Below are 19,785 nucleotides of genomic sequence, written 5' to 3' on the forward strand. Positions count from 1 at the left end.
GGGAAAAATAATTTGAAAACAAATTAAGCACACAAAACTGCAAACTCGCTATGCACATACTTATTGGTTTTAAGACACTACCCATCTCTTTACAAAATGTACGTTGAAAAGGTAAATATTAGATCATTGGATACGTAAAATGTGAATATTAGCGTGTAATGTCTTGTACTTTCCTTTTGTCTCTTCTTGTTGTTTCTGTTATATTAAAATGCATTTTTGTCTTTTTCTTCTTTCCTTAAGAACTTCTTATAAGAAAATTAAAAATTAAAAAAAATTATATTATGTAGTTTCCTTTTCATCACATATTTGTTTTTTCTTCTTATTTTCCTTTTCCGTTTTCTTCTATTATATTTTTATTATGCTATGTTATAGATGCAACATATTGTACAAATGCAACATATTTTTATCATACAAATAGACAAACATATTAAAAATTCAAATTAATGTTCATACAAATGCATTAGCATATTGTACAAATGCTTACTTTAACATGCTTCAGAAAAATATTTCACATTCAATAAAAAGAATTGAATAAATTTTTGAAAAAGAAACTTTTGAAAAATGTACATAAAAAATAATATATGACACTACGCAATTCTTAAAAAAATCTATATAATATTCGAAAAAGAAACTTTTAAAAATTGTTGAGAAACCATACCATGGGATGTGCATTTTCCTTTCCTTTGCCATAAGGAATAGCTTTTTTTGTTTCCTTTGATATTGCTTTGTCTTTTTCCTTTACCTTTGCCTTTGCCTGTAAAAAGTAAGTAGAATATATTTATAAATTATTTTTAAAATGATAAGAAAATACATGTCCAATATTTAAGTAACTTTTAGGCTTACCTCATGAATGCGAATAGTATTAAGGTCATGCTCATTGCGAATAACAACATTAACATTTCTTTCTTGAAGAAATCGAACCTATACATACAAAAACTTTAGAGTAATAAATAAAACTTTATACACATAAATAAGAAAATTAGTAAAAGGAGGAGATATTACGGTTCGGTGTAAGTCCCCATCCACCTATAAAGTATGAGGAAAAAAAAAAATTAGAATAGTGATATTGTCCATAACTATTGTACTTAAATTTATAAGAGAGGTACTTAAATTTATATGAGAGAAAAAAGAAGAAAAAAAACTTACTTGACCAAAAATAGTGATATTGTTCATAATTGTTGTACTTCAACCTAAAAATTTTAGACACAAAGAAACAAAAAATTAGTAATAATAAAAGTTAACATGGATTTCATTGGCAATGAAATGTTATTTCCAAATATGTTGCTACCAAATCGAATAATAAAATTCAAAATTTTATTTAAATAAATAACTTTCATGAATAGAAAATACTTAACGGGTTACAATCAAGAGGAAAAGAAATAAATAAAAATATAAACTTCTAAGAAAAAGAAAAAGGTCAACAGATACCAGAGGCACGTGCCTTCTCTGTTTAGAATGGTACAATTTTTTTTAAAATTTTTTTTTATAACAAAATGTTAAATACATTTGCTTGGGTTAAGTTAAATACTCGGTGAATTTGATTCAAAACAAAAATCCTTATGTTAAATACTTGCGTTAAGTTAAATACTTGTAAGTTTAATACATTTTTTTTTTATGAAGACAACTAAAGTAATACGCACACACATAAGGATTGACCAGAATTATATTCCCTTAAAAAGGTGCAAAAAAAAAAAAACATAGAATGTTAAATGAAAAATAGAATATTACACATAGAATATTCTATGTTGTGTTCATGAAGACAACATAGAATATTATATTCCCTTAAAAAGGTGCAAAAAAAAAAAGAAAAATAAAAAGAAGAACATAAACTCTCTTGCCATATTACACATAAATGTTAAAATCCCAAGTCTTTCAAATTTTTATTTTAATTAGGAACTCTAGATATTCACAAAAAAATTAAATGAAAATTTTTTATCATCTATACATTAGAATCACACAGCAAATAAATATTACATTTGAATGGTACAACTAAATAAATATATTACACAGCAAATAAAATGTTAAATAATATTTTCTGAGTGTTAGTTTAATTTTTTTTGTTGCAGGAAGATCAACTAAATAAATCACCCTTACTTTCTTTTTAAATAGCTCCAAACAAACAGTCTTTTCCCCCTCCTTCTCTCTCTCTCTACATTCTTTGCGAAACCCATAATCAAACTCACATTTTCTGAGTCAAACCAGCATTTAGGATAGATGTTTTTTAACAGTCACATTAAAATGATAAATTAAAACTGGAGCACAATAAAATGGTCTAAATTTGAACTTTTCTCTTTGTTAACTGACTTCAATTTTATAAAGATGAAATTAAAACCAAAATCACACAAAAAATATATTATATTTGAATGGTACAACTAAATAAATATATTACACAGCAAATAAAATGTTAAATAATTTTTTTTGAGTGTGAGTTTAATTTTTTTGTTGCAGGAAGATCAACTAAATAAATCACCCTTAATTTATTTTTAAATAGCTCCAAACAAACAGTTCCTTGCCATAATAACCTCTCTCTCTCCCTACATTCTTTGAGAAACCCATAATCAAACTCACATTTTCTGAGTCAACCCAGCATTTAGAATAGATGTTTTTTAACAATCACATTAAAATGATAAATTAAAACTCGAGCACAATAATTGTCCGAATTTGAACTTTTCTCTTTCTTAACTGACTTCAATTTTATAGAGATGAAATTAAAACCAAAATTAAAACCCATTATAATCATAAACATTTTGAAGTTCACCATTTATGACTTGGAAAGTCCAAACATAAATTTATGCCAAAAAAAAAAAAAAAATTCACCACATAAGAAAGCCATTTTATAAGCAATAAAGTAATACACACATATGCATTGACCAAAATTTTTGAAATGCAACATAGAATATTATACTCCCTTAAAAAGGTGAAAAAAAAAGGAACATAAACTCTCTTTCCATATTATACATAAATGTTAAAATGCCAAGTCTTTCAAAAAAAAATTAAATGAAAAAAAACAGTCCCTTTCTTTTTAGAATGATACAATTTTTTTTTTATAACAAAATGTTAAATACTTGGTGAAGTTAAATACTTGTAGGATATCTATAACGGATTATGTTAAATACTTGTGTTAAGTTAAATACTTGTAAGTTTAATACATTTTTTTTCATGAACACAACTAAAGTAATACACACATATACACATTGACCAAAATTTTTCGAAATACAACATAGAATACTATACTCCCTTAAAATGGTGCCAAAAAAAAAAATAATAATAAAAAAAAAACTCTCTTGCCATATTACACATAAATGTTAAAATGCCTAGTCTTTCAAATTTTTCTTTTAATTAGGAACTCTAGATATTTAAAAAAAAAAATGCAAAAAACAGTCCCTTTCTTTTTATAATCACACAACAAATATACTACATTTAAATGGTACAAATTTTGTTTTTAATTTTTTATAACAAAATGTTAAATACATTTTTGTGGGTTAAGTTAAATACTTGGTGAATTTGATTCAAAGTAAAACGGATTATGTTAAATACTTGCGTTAAGTTAAATACTTATAAGTTTAATACATTTTTTTTTCATGAAGACAACTAAAGTAATACACACATATATACATTGACCAGAATTTTTTAAAATACAACATAGAATACTATACTCCCTTAAAAAGGTGCAAAAAGCCATATTACACATAAATGTTTAAATGTCAAGTCTTTCAAATTTTTCTTTCAATTAGGAACTCTAGATATTCAAAAAAATAAAAAATTTGAAAAAAAACTGTCCATTTCTTTTTAGAATCACACAACAAATATATTACATTTGAATGGTACAATTTTTTTTTTTTTTATAATAAAATGTTGAATACATTTTTGTGGGTTAAGTTAAATACTTGGTGAATTTGATTCAAAGCAAAACGGATTATGTTAAATACTTGAGTTAAGTTAAATACTTGTAAGTTTAATACATTTTTTTTCATGAAGACAATTAAAGTAATATACACATATATACATTCACCAAATTTTTTTGAAATACAACATAGAATACTATACTCCTTTAAAAAGGTGCCAAAAAAAAGAAAAAAGAAAACATAAACTCTATTGCCATATTACACGTAAATGTGAAAATGTCAAGTCTCTGAAATTTTTCGTTTAATTAGGAACTCTAGATATTAAAAAAAAATTATGAAAAATATTTATCATCTGTACAACATAGAGCACTAAAATATTTATAAAAAAATATTCAAAAAAAATTGATAAAAATATTTATCATCTGTACAAAAAAAAAAACATAAACTCTCTTGCCATATTACACATAAATGTTAAAATGCCAAGTCTTTCAAATTTTTCTTTTAATTAGGAGCTGTAGATATTCAAAAAAAAAATTTAAATGAAAAAAAAACAGTTCATTTCTTTTTAGAATCACACAACAAATATACTACGTTTGAATGGTACAATTTTTGTGTAAAGGTATATTGTAGTGATGTCTTTCTCTATATCTTGCATACATGTGTGACCTACTAAATGAAATGTTCTTTCATTAAAAGGGGTGACTAAATCATGGTTGATTGCATCTATTTTTGAAAAATAAAATTGAGCATGTAAAGTTCTTCAACTGAGCATTCCAGTGATTAATGATGCGCTTGATGGTTTAGTAAGTTGAATAGAAATGAATAATGCCTTTTTGTCAAACAATCCTATGGGCGCCTAAGCCGCCTAGGTTTTTATTTTGGAAAGAATAAATAAATAAAAGGGAGAATAGAAGCCCATATTACATCAAAAGATATCATCACATAACTACGATGAAGCAACCCGACTATGCCTCACTAAGGGCACAATGCAAGTAGCAGTGCACACATGATTTTCAACATCAAGTTAATCTACAAAACTACCCACTACTACTATATCTAGCACTCAAGCCTCCAAGAAGAACCAAAAAATAAATAATTGTAAAGGTCCTTGGGTTAGGGTATGAGAGAGAGTACTTAACTTCTTTCTAATAATGCAGCAAAATTGACCAAATTTAAACAAATCTTGACCAAATTTTAAAAATTTAAGACAGACTAATTTTATTAATAGCGACGTAATCAGCAAAATGTTTTACACTTCAATTTACCCACCGGAGTTAGGACAACCACTCCTAATCCAAGCTTTAAGTTCTAACAACAACAATAAGGAGTCAGGACAACCAAACCATGATGGTTATGATTAGTAAATTACTTAACTTACTCTCTCTCTCTCTGTGTTCATCAAATTTGAGTGAAAATTTGATTAAAAACTTGATCTGATATGAATACTAAAATCCTTACTCTCTTTGCATCTTCAAATCTTTTAAAAAAAATTCCAAACTTATCCTAAAAACCATCTCCTATCCATACTCTATTTTAAAATTTTATCAAAAAAGATTAAAAGTATTATTATTGGAGATTTGGTGAAATTTTTTGTTCGTCCTTGAGACCAACCTTATGTGTAAGAACCAAATTTCTGGTTAATAGTTCAAACAATTGACAGTAATTCTTTGATGAAAAAATAATTTCTGTTTAATGTTTTTTTTATTAAAAAAATTGGCAATAATTCTGATTAAAAATTGACAGAAATTTGGTGATGAGAGACATTTCCTCAATGTTTAATAGTTCTGAGAGAAATTTGGTTCACAATAATTCTGCTTAATGTTTAATCAAAATTGACCGAAATTTGGCTCACATAATGTTTTTTTAATTCTTTGATGAAATTTAGTTCAAATAATTTCTGCTTAATAGTTCAAATAATTGACAATAATTGACAGATCAACTATTATACATAGTTGACAGTAAACACAATGTGTATAACTTTTTTTTTTTTTTTTTTTTTAAACACCAAACCAATTTCTGCTTAATGTTTTTTTTTATTACAAAAATTGACAATAATTTTGATTAAAAATTGACAGAAATTTGGTGATGAGAGACACATTTCCTCAATGTTTAATAGTTCTGAGAGAAATTTGGTTCACAATAATTCTGCTCAATGTTTAATCAAAATTGACAGAAGGCACGATGTAAATAATTTTAAGATTAAAATGCAGTTATAAAAAATATATTTATTTTTTTTTCTTAAAGAACTTGTAACATTTTTGCTTGTATTACATGCTTTACAAAACTCAAATAAAATAACAACTCTCCCTAAGATTTATAATGTTCACCAATATTGCAAATCAAAATATAAGAGCAAGTAAAAAAAAAATTGTAAACACTGACAGAAACTAAAGTTATTGTATACTAAATCTATAATAAAAAGAAAAAAAATATTACTAAATCTATATACTAAAGTACATCAGTAAGTGCTCTACATACTAAACCTTTCTCCCTCTTCTCTCTCTAAAAACCTCCTACCCCGGCTTCTCTTTTGGGCTGGCCGGCCGCCGCCTTTGGCTATGGCGGTCGGCTGGCCTAGCTCGTCTCGGCGGCTGACTTGTTAGTTTTTTTTTCTTTCAATAAACTTGAGTCTTCCATTTTCCCACCTAGGTGTGTTTTTTGCTGCTGCGGGAGAGTTCTTTGGTGAGTAGGAGTTCTAGGTTTGTCTTCGGTTGCCTTATTGTGTTTCAACCTTGCCGTTTCAGCTGATTCACCAGGGCAGTCCAGGAATTTCATTCGAGCGCTTTTGGAGAGTAGGAGCTTGAGGGGTGCACTTTGGTTCGTAGGCGATGCAGCTCGTTCCGGTTTTCACTCGAGCGCTTTTCCTCGAGTGAGAGTTTGAGGGGTGAAATCCTACCAAATGTTTGGAGGTGTCCCAGCGGGTGGTCGGTGTTCGGTGGGTGTGGAGTTTGGCAGTAGTCTTGGTGGCTATGGAGTTTGGCAACAGCATGGGTGTGGGCTGCAGCTGAGGCCTTGGCGTGGGTTATGGGTGTGAGTTAAGAAGAAAACCTGGTGGGTGTTTTGTGGGTTTGTAGGTGTTGTGCAGGGGAGTTGCAGCAGCTTGGTGATGTCCAGCCATGGTGTTCGGCTATGAGGATGTAGAGGAGATGTCCTGCCATGGAGATGTCTCGGAAGGTGCAGAGATGCGTGCACAGAAGAGGAGCAGGTAGCAGGTGGGCGTGGTGTGCAGCAGGTGGGCGGCCGTTGGAGCAGCGTAGGCCTGGGCAGTAGCTGCAGGTGTTTAAATTTTGGGTTGCTGATTAGTTGGGTTTTCAGTTCGGGTTCAGTGGGAGTTGGTTTAGTTTTCTAATTTGGTTTGGATGTTTTGGTGGGCTGTTTTTGTGGAGATTCATGTATTTTAATTTTCTAGTTAAGTTCTTCTTAACTTTTTTTAAAAAATTCGAGAGGCTTAGGGGTTGGTTGTATGAATGCGAGTAGCAGTAGTAGGGGTATTTTTATACTTCCGAATCTCTCTCGATGCATGTCTTCTTCCTGTACCTTTAATTTCATGCTGTTAAATGAAATTTTCTTTGCTGATCAAAAAAAAAAAAAAAGTGCTCTACATATTAAAGCACATCAGTATAATGTAGGCATTCAACTCATCTTGGTAATGAAAAAAAGAAAAGAAGCAGAAATATGTGATATTCTACCAAATTGTTATCAAAATGCTAGCACATATTCTGTCTATGATACCAAGAACCCTTTTATTTATTCTCCATTTGATACTGTCAAGTGTATTAAGGGCCTGAAATGTAGAAAAAATTGTAGAGTAATTCCAATTTCAAGTGTAAACATAACAAATTGGTTAGACCAACTCCCCGAAGCTATTTGAAATGAAAATCATCCAAAAGCACACAACACCTCAGAACTAAATACTATCAAGAAAATGTAAATAAATTAAAACCCATTTAAAAAATAAAACCCATCAAGTATTAATTCAAATTCAAAACCTTTTAAAAAATTAAATCCATTTAAGAAACATAATGTTAAGATTAAATTGGATAAATTACATTTTAATCTAGATGATAAATTACATTAAATTGGATAAATCTATTATTGCAGATTAATTTATCTATTATTGTAGATTAATCTATTATTGCAAAACATTTACAAATGATAATATTAAATTTTTTTTAAAAAAATCGTAAACTAAAAGCAAATTGAATAATTTAATTCCCAATGGAAGCCAAACAACATATTAAAGAAGTAGGATACCTTTAATGGTTTAGCCAATTTTCTATGAACAACAGCTGATTAAAAATAAATAAATCAAATAGATCTTTGTGTAAGATCTATGTGTAAAATCAAATAGAGAGAGGAGCACTAAAGATCTTTGCAATTTTCTTATTTGTATAATCAATTTTACTCTCCAAAATTACTATATGTGAGAGAAAGATTTCATATTTAAAAAATATAAAATAAGACCTACAAAGTATCAATGAGCTTCTTCAGACTCAGCACACAGATTGCAAAGATTTATGTGTAAATTGTCACAAATTTTAGTCAACACTATTACAATGAGCACACAACAGGTTCTAATTTCTTATTTGAAGTCCTTTGCTGTTCCAATTCTACGTGCACTGAACATATAAAGCTGATCAAGAAGGCTTATTCTTTCCAATTTTGGCTACTTGTATTTCAAGCATCTCCTTAAATATAGCTAGCTATGAGACCTAGGATGGTTTTGAGTGGATGTTTTTTTTTCCCCTCCATTTTAGCATTGGATACTATCATGAGCTAAATTTATATTAAAGAACTGGTAGTTTTGGATCCAAAATATAAAAATACCATATGGAGGTGGAGTGTGATCATAGAAAGGGAAAACATTATGGAGTAAACAAACAAATCAAATTAAGTAAACAAAAAAATCAAATTTTTTAAAATTGAATTTATGCACAATTTGTATATACAGAATCTTTTTATATAATACACCTAATATTTTCTTAGTTGATGATTCAAATTAATATTATTATTATTATTATTATTATTATTATTTTGTCTATAGTTTGATGTTCCATAAAAGCAACAATATAGTATATATGTTAGAACCTAGCAATATTAAATTCTAAATTTAATACTTATAGTGCTTTTGAAGAAAATGAGAATCAAGAATTCTTATTCTATAGTTTGTCTATAAACTGAATTCAATGCTTTTCTACGCCAATTTTCTAGCGTATTTTCTATGTACTAAAGCACATCAGTATCTGTAAAAAAATTGACAATACTTAACGTGTAAACACAAAACTAATGTGTATGAACCTTTCTTTTTTTTTTTTGAACACCAAACTAATTTCTGCTTAATGTTTTTTTGGTGATAAAAAATTTCTGATTTTGGTGATAAACAGTTGACAGTAAACACATTGAGCAGAATTTTTGTCTCTCATCACTGATTTAAACAGTTGACAGTAAACACATTGAGCAGAATTTTTGGTAATTTTGGTGATAAAAAATAGAGCCAAGTGATATTGGTGATAAAAAACATAGCCTCTGTAACTACAAAAAGCATATACCATGACACATCATCCATAAAAATAAACCACAAATTTTAAAGAGCTCCATAAAATGTGCAAACAGATTAACAAAAAGAACATTATAGACCTCTTTGCAGGTTCATAAATGTTTTCAACTATAAAAATGTTATACATGATATGACCTAATTAAGTTGAGGCTTACTTGCATATCACCTATAGAGCATATAGGTTGTGAATTTACATAAAACAGCAACACGTATCCACATGCTTCTTAATGGAAACATGTTGAACCTTGTAACTGATTAATTTATGTCATAATACTATTGGGCATTGTTTGTAATTGGAGGAATGGGATTTGCCACACACACACACACACAGAAGAGCATATCACAAATCAAGCATATATGTATTGGTGATCAAAGTTTGAAGATTATTCTTCTAGAACCTTGATATGGGAACAAAGTAATTATTCCTTTGTGCTATCAGAGAAATATGTTAGTTGCCTAATGTCATACCTTCGTAAGGTAGTGTCTACTCTTCTTCAGTTTTACTCAATAGCAAAACAATAACAAAAGAAATAACAAAAGAAAAAAATTCACCCGTATATATCAGTTGGCTTAATAACAAAAGAAAAAAAAAAGAAAAAATAAATGAACAAAACAGTCCCTTTATTTTTGAAAACCATTGATAACATCTTGCCTTTAACAGCCAATTTGCTTTTTATTTTTTTATTTTTTTGAGAACATCTTTTCTTTTTGTTGAGGTAGGAAAATCTATATCAGCAAGACAAAAAAGTGAGTGTGAATATTTACTATTACCAATTTGGTATCCATATATTTATTATGATGTCAGATTGAAATTAGGACATGAAAATGTAGTCTGATAAGGGGAGGGGAAAAGATGTTAAATAAAAAATTAAATCTCTATTACATCCTTTGTTATTTGTCACTAAGTAGATTGATGATGGAAGGAAATGACGTTTGTACAAAGTGCTATATGTGTATCAGTCTTACAATCCCTCCAGAAATTGTAGTATACACAGATATAAATGTAGAATATACATCTTTTATCTATTTATTTGGGATGATCAAGTAGGAGCTTGAAATGTAGATGCTATTTAAGTTCTTTAATGAATTTGGATCCATACCTGTTATATTAGCAACCTATATATATGTTTGCATATAAAATTTACTAAAATTAAAAACAGAAGAAAAAAATGGGAGCCAAACAGGGGTAGTTAATATCAATATGCTTCAAGGATTATATAGAAGCTTAGCTTGTTTTTGGCTAATATTTTTTGACATGACTGTCTTATACCAGTATACTAATATTCTCATATGTTATCCATGTGTGTGTGTTCTTAGATCTTCCGACTCGTATAGAGACCTAATTATAGAAGTATAGTGGTCTGTTGAATATTTTCTAAACTAACCGAGCAGGATGTCGAGCAGCCGAAGTGATGTCGCAGCCGGAGTGAACAACGGTGAGAGTTGTCAGAGTGATCCACAGAAGCTCTGATGAAGGCAAAAGCTGAGAGAGGAAAAAAAAAATTCAAGAAGAAGTTAATAATACTTTTCCATATATCTATAGATTGGTTTGTGCAGAATTTGAATTCAAGTAATCCAGAATTTCTTAGAATTTCTTAACTGTTGGAAAGAAATTCTTAACTGTGTAAAAGAAAAGAAATCTGTTGATTTACGGAAAAGAAATCTATTGCACGGTGTATCACCCGTGTAATCCAATAAAATTTGCACACACCATAATAAAATGCATATCACCCGTGTAATCCAAATCTAAACCGTATAACTCACCCGTATAACTCAAAAACACAAAAACAGAGCAAGGAATTCAGATGGTAGACAGAGAGGGAAATAGAGAGGGAAGGTAGACAGACGGTAGACAGAGAGGGAGATAGAGAGGGAAGGTAGATAGAGGGTATGGGAAGACAGATGGGAGACATAGAGTAGATACTGATATAAACACAGACAAATCAAATGAACTGTGTTGGGCGGGAACACCCATTGATCTAAACCATCCGTATACACTTAGGATTCATCTGAGCCATTGAATCAAAATGTATCTCACATACATTTTAGACATTTTCAAAACCCTTTGGTCATGTTTGATTCACAAGATTAATAGTGAAGTATTAATAATCCTATTAAATTAATGTGGTATTCACTATCCAATTGGATTAATATCCATTGGATTAATAATCCCACCCCTACCCCATTACTAATAATCCTACAAATTTGTTGGATTAATTATCCATTGGATTAATAATTCTAAACTAAAATGTTAAAACAAACATAGGATAATTGGGCCCACGGATTATTAATCCTAATCCCATGTCCTAATCCACCCAATCAAACATGCCCTTTGTGACTTATTATATAGATTATTTTGTTTTGAGTGTAATAGTTCCTTTCTAGTGCCAATTTAGGATTAAGGGGTGAGCATGGTCCGGATTGGACCGGATTTGAAGTAAAATCAGGATCAATTCGTTATCTACGGTTTTTGAAAAATTGAAACCAATTCAATTCGTTTAAATCATGGAACCAATCCGAACCAATCCATTTAAATACAGATTAGATCGGTTTAGGACCACGGATTCACATAATTAAATAACAAAAATATATATATAACACTTTAATTTTATAAAAATATAAACATAGCGCTATATTAGTTCCACAATAGCAACATGTTTTTTTATAATAGCGACATACTGCTTTAAAATTTAAATAACCATAAAAAAACTGGTTTTACCATAAGTATTTAGACTATTACAAATTAAAACTAAAAACTAACAAACAAAAGTAATAAAAGAAGATATTATACGGTTTTAGGTTTGAGTTTAGATTTTATATAAAATAAGAGAAGATACTATAGGGGACGATGTATAATAAAAATATAGACTATTTGTATACGGTCTGGATCGGTTCCTATCCGGAACCGTGGGGTTCAATCCGGAACTAATCCGTGGACTACGGATTTTTAATTTTTCAATAGGAACCGAACCGCGGATTCAAAAAACCAATCCAAACTTATCGGATTGGACTAGACTAGATTGGATTATGGATTTCACGGATTCCTTGCTCAGTCCTATGTAGGATGGAATTACATTTTATTGAGAATTTAATTATTTTAATTCAATTAAAAAAATTATATTTAAAATGATAGTTAATTTTTTTATAATTAATTTAATTATTGTGAGATAAAAAATAAAATAATTATAATTCAAATATAATATTTTATCTTATTAACTTATTTTATATTTATTAAAATAATATTAAGAATCATGAAAAAAAATATTATAAAATACTTCATGAAAATTTTTCATCCTTTGACTAGTGTGTAATATTTTACTGTATGTGTAATCTAACGGTAAATGATCTTTCATGATCATCATCATAATATTTTTATCATGATCACTAACATTACTTTTTTAACTAAAAAAACTAATTGATAATTCTTCTCCTTAAACATAAAAACACAGCATATCTCTAATAAAATGATTAGTCCCATCAAAAATAAATAAATAAAATGATTAGTAAAAAGTTAAATTGACTCGTGATGTCTCCAAACTTAAAATAAAAAAAAAAAATCATATTAAATTAATATATATATAAAGCTTATAATGGTCCAACTAAATATTTTGTGTTATGGAATATTTCAGAATATTGTATTTTCATATTTTTATGATATTGTATATAATTTTAGTATAATTACAATAACTTATTTTCTAATAAAATTAAAGGAACAGTAACTAATAAAAAACACAAAAATAAAATGACAGTTTCATTTTATTCATCACATGAGTAACAAATTTGTAATGAAAAAAAAATTAAATATTACATAAATCTATATAATAAAGTATGATGGTTTTTGAATTTGCCCTACACACATTTGTCCTACTATGACATTTGGACGGCTCAGATCTATTCAAATTATAAAACAAGAGATACATTTTTCAAAAAATATCCTATATATATATTTTCTATTTTCCTCTACTCTCTTACTTGTTCTTTTTCTCACCCATCATTCTATAATCTCATGATCGCACATTCCTCTATCTTTTCTTTTTTTTTATTTTTTATTTTCTCTCATTTTTATTTTTTTCTCTATTTGTTTTTTTATTTTTTTATTTTCTCCTATTTTTATTTTTCTCTCTATTTGTTAATTTTTTTATTTTATCTTTTTTGTTCAATATATTTTACACATATTTCCATATAAGGTATGTTAGCCCGTAATACACTAGAACATTACGGGCATACATAAAATTTTCATATAATTATATAAGCAAAAGCATTATTGTATGCATGCCCGTGAAAATTGTATGTATGTCAGGCACATCTATCTATCTAGCTATATATTGTATAAGCAAAAACGAATTTTCATAAGGAGTTTTATAAGAACTCCAAAATTTTATAATAAATTTATGAATTTATCAAATAAAATAATAAATTTAAATAGTATTAGAATTACAATTATATTATAATCCTAACATTATTTATACCGTGCCTTCAGGTACGGGCATACGCTAGTCTATATAACAAAGTAGGATGATTTTTGAATTTGTCCTACACACATTTGTCCTACTAGGGCATTTGGACAGCTCAGATCTATTCAAATTATAAAATAACGGCTGAGATATATTTTTCAAACAATATCCTACATGTACATTTACTATTTTCCCGCTTCTCTCTCTTACTTTTTCTTTTTCTCACCTATACTTCTATGATCTCATGATTCCACATTCCTCCCTCTTTTCTTTTTATTTTTTTATTTTCTCCCATTTTTATTTTTCTCTCTATTTATTTATTTATTTATTTTTTTTTTCTCATTTTTGTTCACTTATTTTTTATTCATATTATATAGAAAAGTCTGCGATCCCAAAATTAGGAGCCAAATTTTACTATGTGTAGTGGACATTAAATTAATGAATTTTATAGTCCACAAATTAAATGAATTTGAACAATTAATTATTATTTTTAAATATATTAAATACATGGTAAACTTCATGATCTCATATGAATATTCAACATCGATATAATAAAGCGTGACGGTTTTTGAAAATGTATAAAATGTTTCAGAGATACATTTGATTTCAAAGGCTGAGATCAATTCTAATAAATATCAATGGTTCAGATGATGCTTTGATTCTCGCCCAAACGTTCATCTCTCTTTTTCCCACATCATCCCAAACACGTCTGCCCCTCTCTACACGTTCTCTCTCACATTTTTATAAAGGAGACCTGAAAATGAAGATCGACACCCACCCTTCTCAGTAGTTTTTCCAATTTTGAGTTCTGCTCATCGCCGCCATTGAAGAGAAAGATCGAGCTCGGCTCATCGACACCTACCCTTCTCGACTCCCTTCGAACTCGCACTCGCACCCCTCCTTCTTTGCTCGGCTCCCTTTAAACCCATCGTTGCTGCAATTCATCGTTCAGGTAATTTCAATGTCAAACCCATCATTACTACAATTCAAACCCATCATTCAGGTAATTTCAGTGTTTTTTTATGTTGTATTGCCTCTCCCCTTCTCTCTCTATGTTTGTTTTTGGTTGATGGGTCATTGCCATTGACGATCACCCACCCTCCTCGGCTCCCTTCAAACTCGCTCACGCACCCTTCTTTTCGCTCGGCTCCCTTCAAACCCATTGTTGCTGCAATTCAAACCCATTGTTTTTCAGTTTAATAGAGGTAAGTTCTTCAGTTCTTTGTTTATGGTGATTTACATTGGGCTACATTTACTAATTAAGCTCAACTCATCTCAATCTAATACATTTTATTAATTAAACAAAATCTAAGCACAAGAACTACATTAGTTTTTGAACTGGTTTGAGGAAGATGGTTATGGTCACCAATTCTGCTGTACACTGGTTAGTTTTTCCAATTTTGTGTAGAACACCATTCAGTGTTTTTCTCATTACCACTGGTTAGAGTTGGTTTTTTTCCCCTACTAGTTAGTGTCATTTGTTGCAATTTGTTACTGCCCTAATACAATTTTTCCCCCTTTTAGTTACTATTATTGTAATTGAGTATAGTGACTTAATGTCATGCTTTGTATCTGCTTAACTTCCCATATTGAATAACTTCTTACGCCTATATTGAATAACTTCCCACGTTCAACAACTCCCACTTATCACAAATACTTACCATCATGGACTTAGCCCATCCAGATTCAACAAAAACATAGGCTATCCCATCCAAATTCGGCATCCCATCATAGACTAACTAACATTTCTTTTGGAGCATTTTTGTTTTTAATTGGACCAAAGGTCACTACATTGAGGGCGCTGAGAATTGTGATTGTTTGCAAGGTAACTTTTATACATAATCTGACTCTGTGTCACGACCCAAACCCGGCCCTATGGGTTTAGCACCGTAACCGGCCAGTAATCCGAGATTACCACAGGCCTGCAGAACAGTAGTACAGTAAAACAGAGTACAGGGCCTGGCGGAAGCCAATACAGTAAATGAATAATGTCCATTGAGCTGTGTCAGTCTGTATGCCAAAAGATTTTTCATGCATTCACATATACAAACAGTACAGTCTATACAAAATTTACAGTCACACAGTACAGGGACCTAATCCCTTGATAACAGTACAGTAAACATTCAGTCTATACGGAACAGTAGACGGTACAGAAGGGGAAATTGTAAAACACCCCTAAGCCTTAACACGATAGGCTCGGAACCTCGCAGTGAGGCACATAGGCTGGCTTGACAAAACTGGAGTCTAACCCACGCTCCTAGCTCCGATCTGGTGGCTGAGCACCTACATATATATATAAACAGTGAGCTAAAGTCCAGTGAATAACATAATGCGTAAAGGGGTTATGAATGAAATGTCCTTTCAGTAATGAAATCAGTTCATTAATCAATACTTCAGTCTTTCAGTCAGAACAGTTATTCAGTCATATGTGGTACATCCATTAGCATAGCAGTAAACAGTAGGTCTTAAAGACCGAGCAGTAATGATGGCCATCAATCAGTAAACAGTAGTGGTTCCACGAGGGAACCGACAGAGATCTCTGTAACAGTAACAGTAAACAGTAGGTGCTAAGGATGCCACAGTACAGTTCAGAAGATAGGACATACATTCATTCAGTAAACAATATCAGTTCAGTAAACAGTGCAGTTCAGTATTCAGAAGATAATCATTTGAACATATCTTTACACAATTGTTACTCACAGAGTTCGGGCTACAGTATGCTAGAGCGTGTCTCTCCAGTCGCCAACCTTACACAGTTAACAGATTGAACACACACTAAGCTACACAGTTGGGAAAACAACTTAAACCCTAATTTGCCTCGGTGTGTTCTACATCTATATCCTCAATAAGATGCCTTAAACTAGGTCTAAGAATGCCTAGAATGGGATGAGGATGCAAAGATGCACGTTTAAAAGCATTTTCAAAAAAACAGAGTTCCGCTCGAGCGCAGGTTTCCCCGCTCGAGCGGTAATGCAACAAAGGTACACGCTCGAGCGTAAACTTTCCCGCTCGAGCGTACTGTAAAAGTACTGGATGGGTGAAATCTCCGCTCGACGCCCGCTCGAGCTTGAGACATGACTCCGCTCGAGCGCCCAATCCTCCGCTCGAGCGGACTGTAAAACAGTGCAAAGATACTGGATGCTCGGATTCCACGCTCGAGCGGCAATTCCCCCGCTCGAGCGGAAATGCAAAATCTGGAAATTCCAGATTGCACCTCCAAGCCAAAAACTAAGTTCAAAAGCATCAAAACCAATCCTCTTGGGCCCATTTTCTGGAAAACATTTATAAACACAAAGAATAACATGTTTCAAAGCTCAATTTTAAGAAATCAAAGCCCAAGGGTGTTTAATTCAAACTCAATTTAAACCAATTTCATGAACAATATGAACACGCAAACATGCATGAATTCAAATCATTTTGAAGCTCCAATTTGATGCTCTAAGGAGCCAATTCTTTTCAAAACATGGTGAAATCATGGACTTAAACATAATCATGAACATGCATGTACCCTTTTGCCATGAAAACAACTCAAACATCTATATTACAAACATGCATGCATGAAATGAGCTTCAAATCAATAACAATGAACCTATTCTAGACTTAAATCACTAGAGGCTCAAGAATCTTGCATGAATAAGCTTAAACACAACAAAGAGGGGTTGAATTCCTTACCTAGAGCTTATATGTTAGGATAGGGAAGCTCAATTGTACAAAACTCCTTCAAATCTTCAAGATCTCAAGCTAAATCAACAAGAACAATTCTCTCTCTCTCTAACTCTCTTCTTGGTCGGTTGAGGCAACACAAAGGCTGATGAAATGTTGTTTTAATCAAATGCATTAGGTGTAATAAGGCTCAAAAGGTTTGAGGTAGTGGGCCACTATGAGGCTAGTTCGGTAAATAAGTCCAACTACGCAATTGAACAATAATTAATCTAATTTACTCACACCTAATCAGTTTTCAGGCAATTATACCATAAAATCACATTAATTATGACGATCATAAAACATTAATCACTTTCGGATTCGGCCGCCGATAAGGCCTTCAATTAGCAGTTTAAACACTAAAATACGAACAGATCAAATAAACAATCAACAGATGGAATACAATTCAAACGTACATACTCAGTCAATTCAGTGCCAGTTTTCAGTCAGTCAGTTCAATATTTTTAATCAGTTCAATTATCAGTCATAATCAATTCAGTTTAACGGTAATCGATGGTTATCGGTAATCAATCAGTCATCAATCGGTAAACAGTATGAGAGTTGTTACACTCTGTTTTTGATGTGTTTCCAAAATTGGTAGCCATGTGCATGTAAAGTAGCATATAAGTTGTAGAAGTAAAGAAATTGAGAAAAAGGTGCCCATTGATAGCCAAGAAACCCACATTGGCAGATCAAAAAACCCCCAGTCACATCATATTAATCCCCCTTCACTATATTGATTTAGTAGATGTTTGGCATTCCCTAAAATGGTTAAAAAGTCAAAAAGTCATTGAAAAAGCAAAAAAGATAACGCTATTCACATGTTTAGGTGAGAAACAAAAAAGTTGAATAGACAGAGGATAAAAAGACAGAAATACCCCTCTAACAGTGCACTCCTTGGTGAAAAAAAAAAGTGCAACACAGTGCACTGACGCACGGAAAGCAGTACAGCACGAAAAGCATGTCAAAAATTCAAAAAGGTAGGAAGGTAATTTTGTTAGTTGATACAATATTTTAATACATATTTTTTCGTAAAAAGTCAAAAAGTTATCCCAAACATGCATATTTTTTTCCTCTACTTTTTTAGTCAAAAAGTGCACTTATATAGTTCATCTCAAACAATCCCTTAGCCGGCTATAATATAGATGTGTATGTTCTATAGATTCCATATAGAGTTTTCTATTTCCTTTGGTAGTTGTGCGACCAAGGTTTTTGAAGCATTGAAGCTTCAATCTTCGAGTAGTACGCTCATGTCTTATAAATCTGTGTTTTATCAAATTCTTGGCAAGTTCGTTTGGCATTGCAAAGTTCATAAGAGCATCCGATCCAGGTAAGACTTCGAACTCGCTACTCTTGATCGTTGTTTTGTTTTTCCTTTTCTCTGCTCTTGATCGCCGTTGTTGGTTGATTATGTTGTTTGGATTTGTTATTTGAATAATAAATCCCGAAGGATTTGTTGGTTGATAATTTTTTTTGTATTACTTTTAGATTTCATGTATAGCACACAGTGTTTTCCTTTTGCAATAGTCAGCCTTCTATTTTACATGTAACTTTATAGAGATATGTCCAATTTTGAAGTTAATAATAATGTATTTTGTATATTTCTTTTTAGGATGTTAGTTTTGATGCTCATTTTCTTTGGAAAAATTCACATTGATTGAAGTTTGTAATAAAACCTCCAGTGTGAGCACTTCCAGATTGAGGCATGATGTAGCACGCCCGCGAGGGGCCCCGCTACAGTTCAGACTCGATTTGTGTCATGGTTCTTAATCTGAACCAAAGAGTCCAAATCTGGCAAATCGTTTTGAGAAACAGATTTTTGAAAAGAAGTGCCAAACATAGACTGCTTTGCCAGATACAGAGTCGCCACCTAAATATTTTATTTTTTGGGGGAATTTAGGAAACCCTGACTCGGTGCCAGAGGCTACGTGTCCGTCATCACCAAAGTTGCCTCGGCTCAGGAACTTGGGTACGATCGGGGAAGGTCAGCTATGAGCACCCTCTCTCGCCCGATCCGAAGATCGGCCTCTACTAACCATGATATCCGTTTTTGAAAACGTTATGTGTTCTTATTCCATTTATTAGCCTAGAATTACTATGTTATGCGCGCATCACACAAGTATAGACTAGATTGCCTAATTTGGAAATAAACATTGCATATCCGTTTGTCTTGAAAAACACTTTGGAATTTGCTACTCGCAAGTAGGCTAAAATACGGATTTCAACA

This window comes from Camellia sinensis, chromosome 14 (genome assembly GCF_055761805.1).
Source record: "Camellia sinensis isolate YWXY chromosome 14, ASM5576180v1, whole genome shotgun sequence".
Lineage (NCBI taxonomy): Eukaryota > Viridiplantae > Streptophyta > Magnoliopsida > Ericales > Theaceae > Camellia > Camellia sinensis.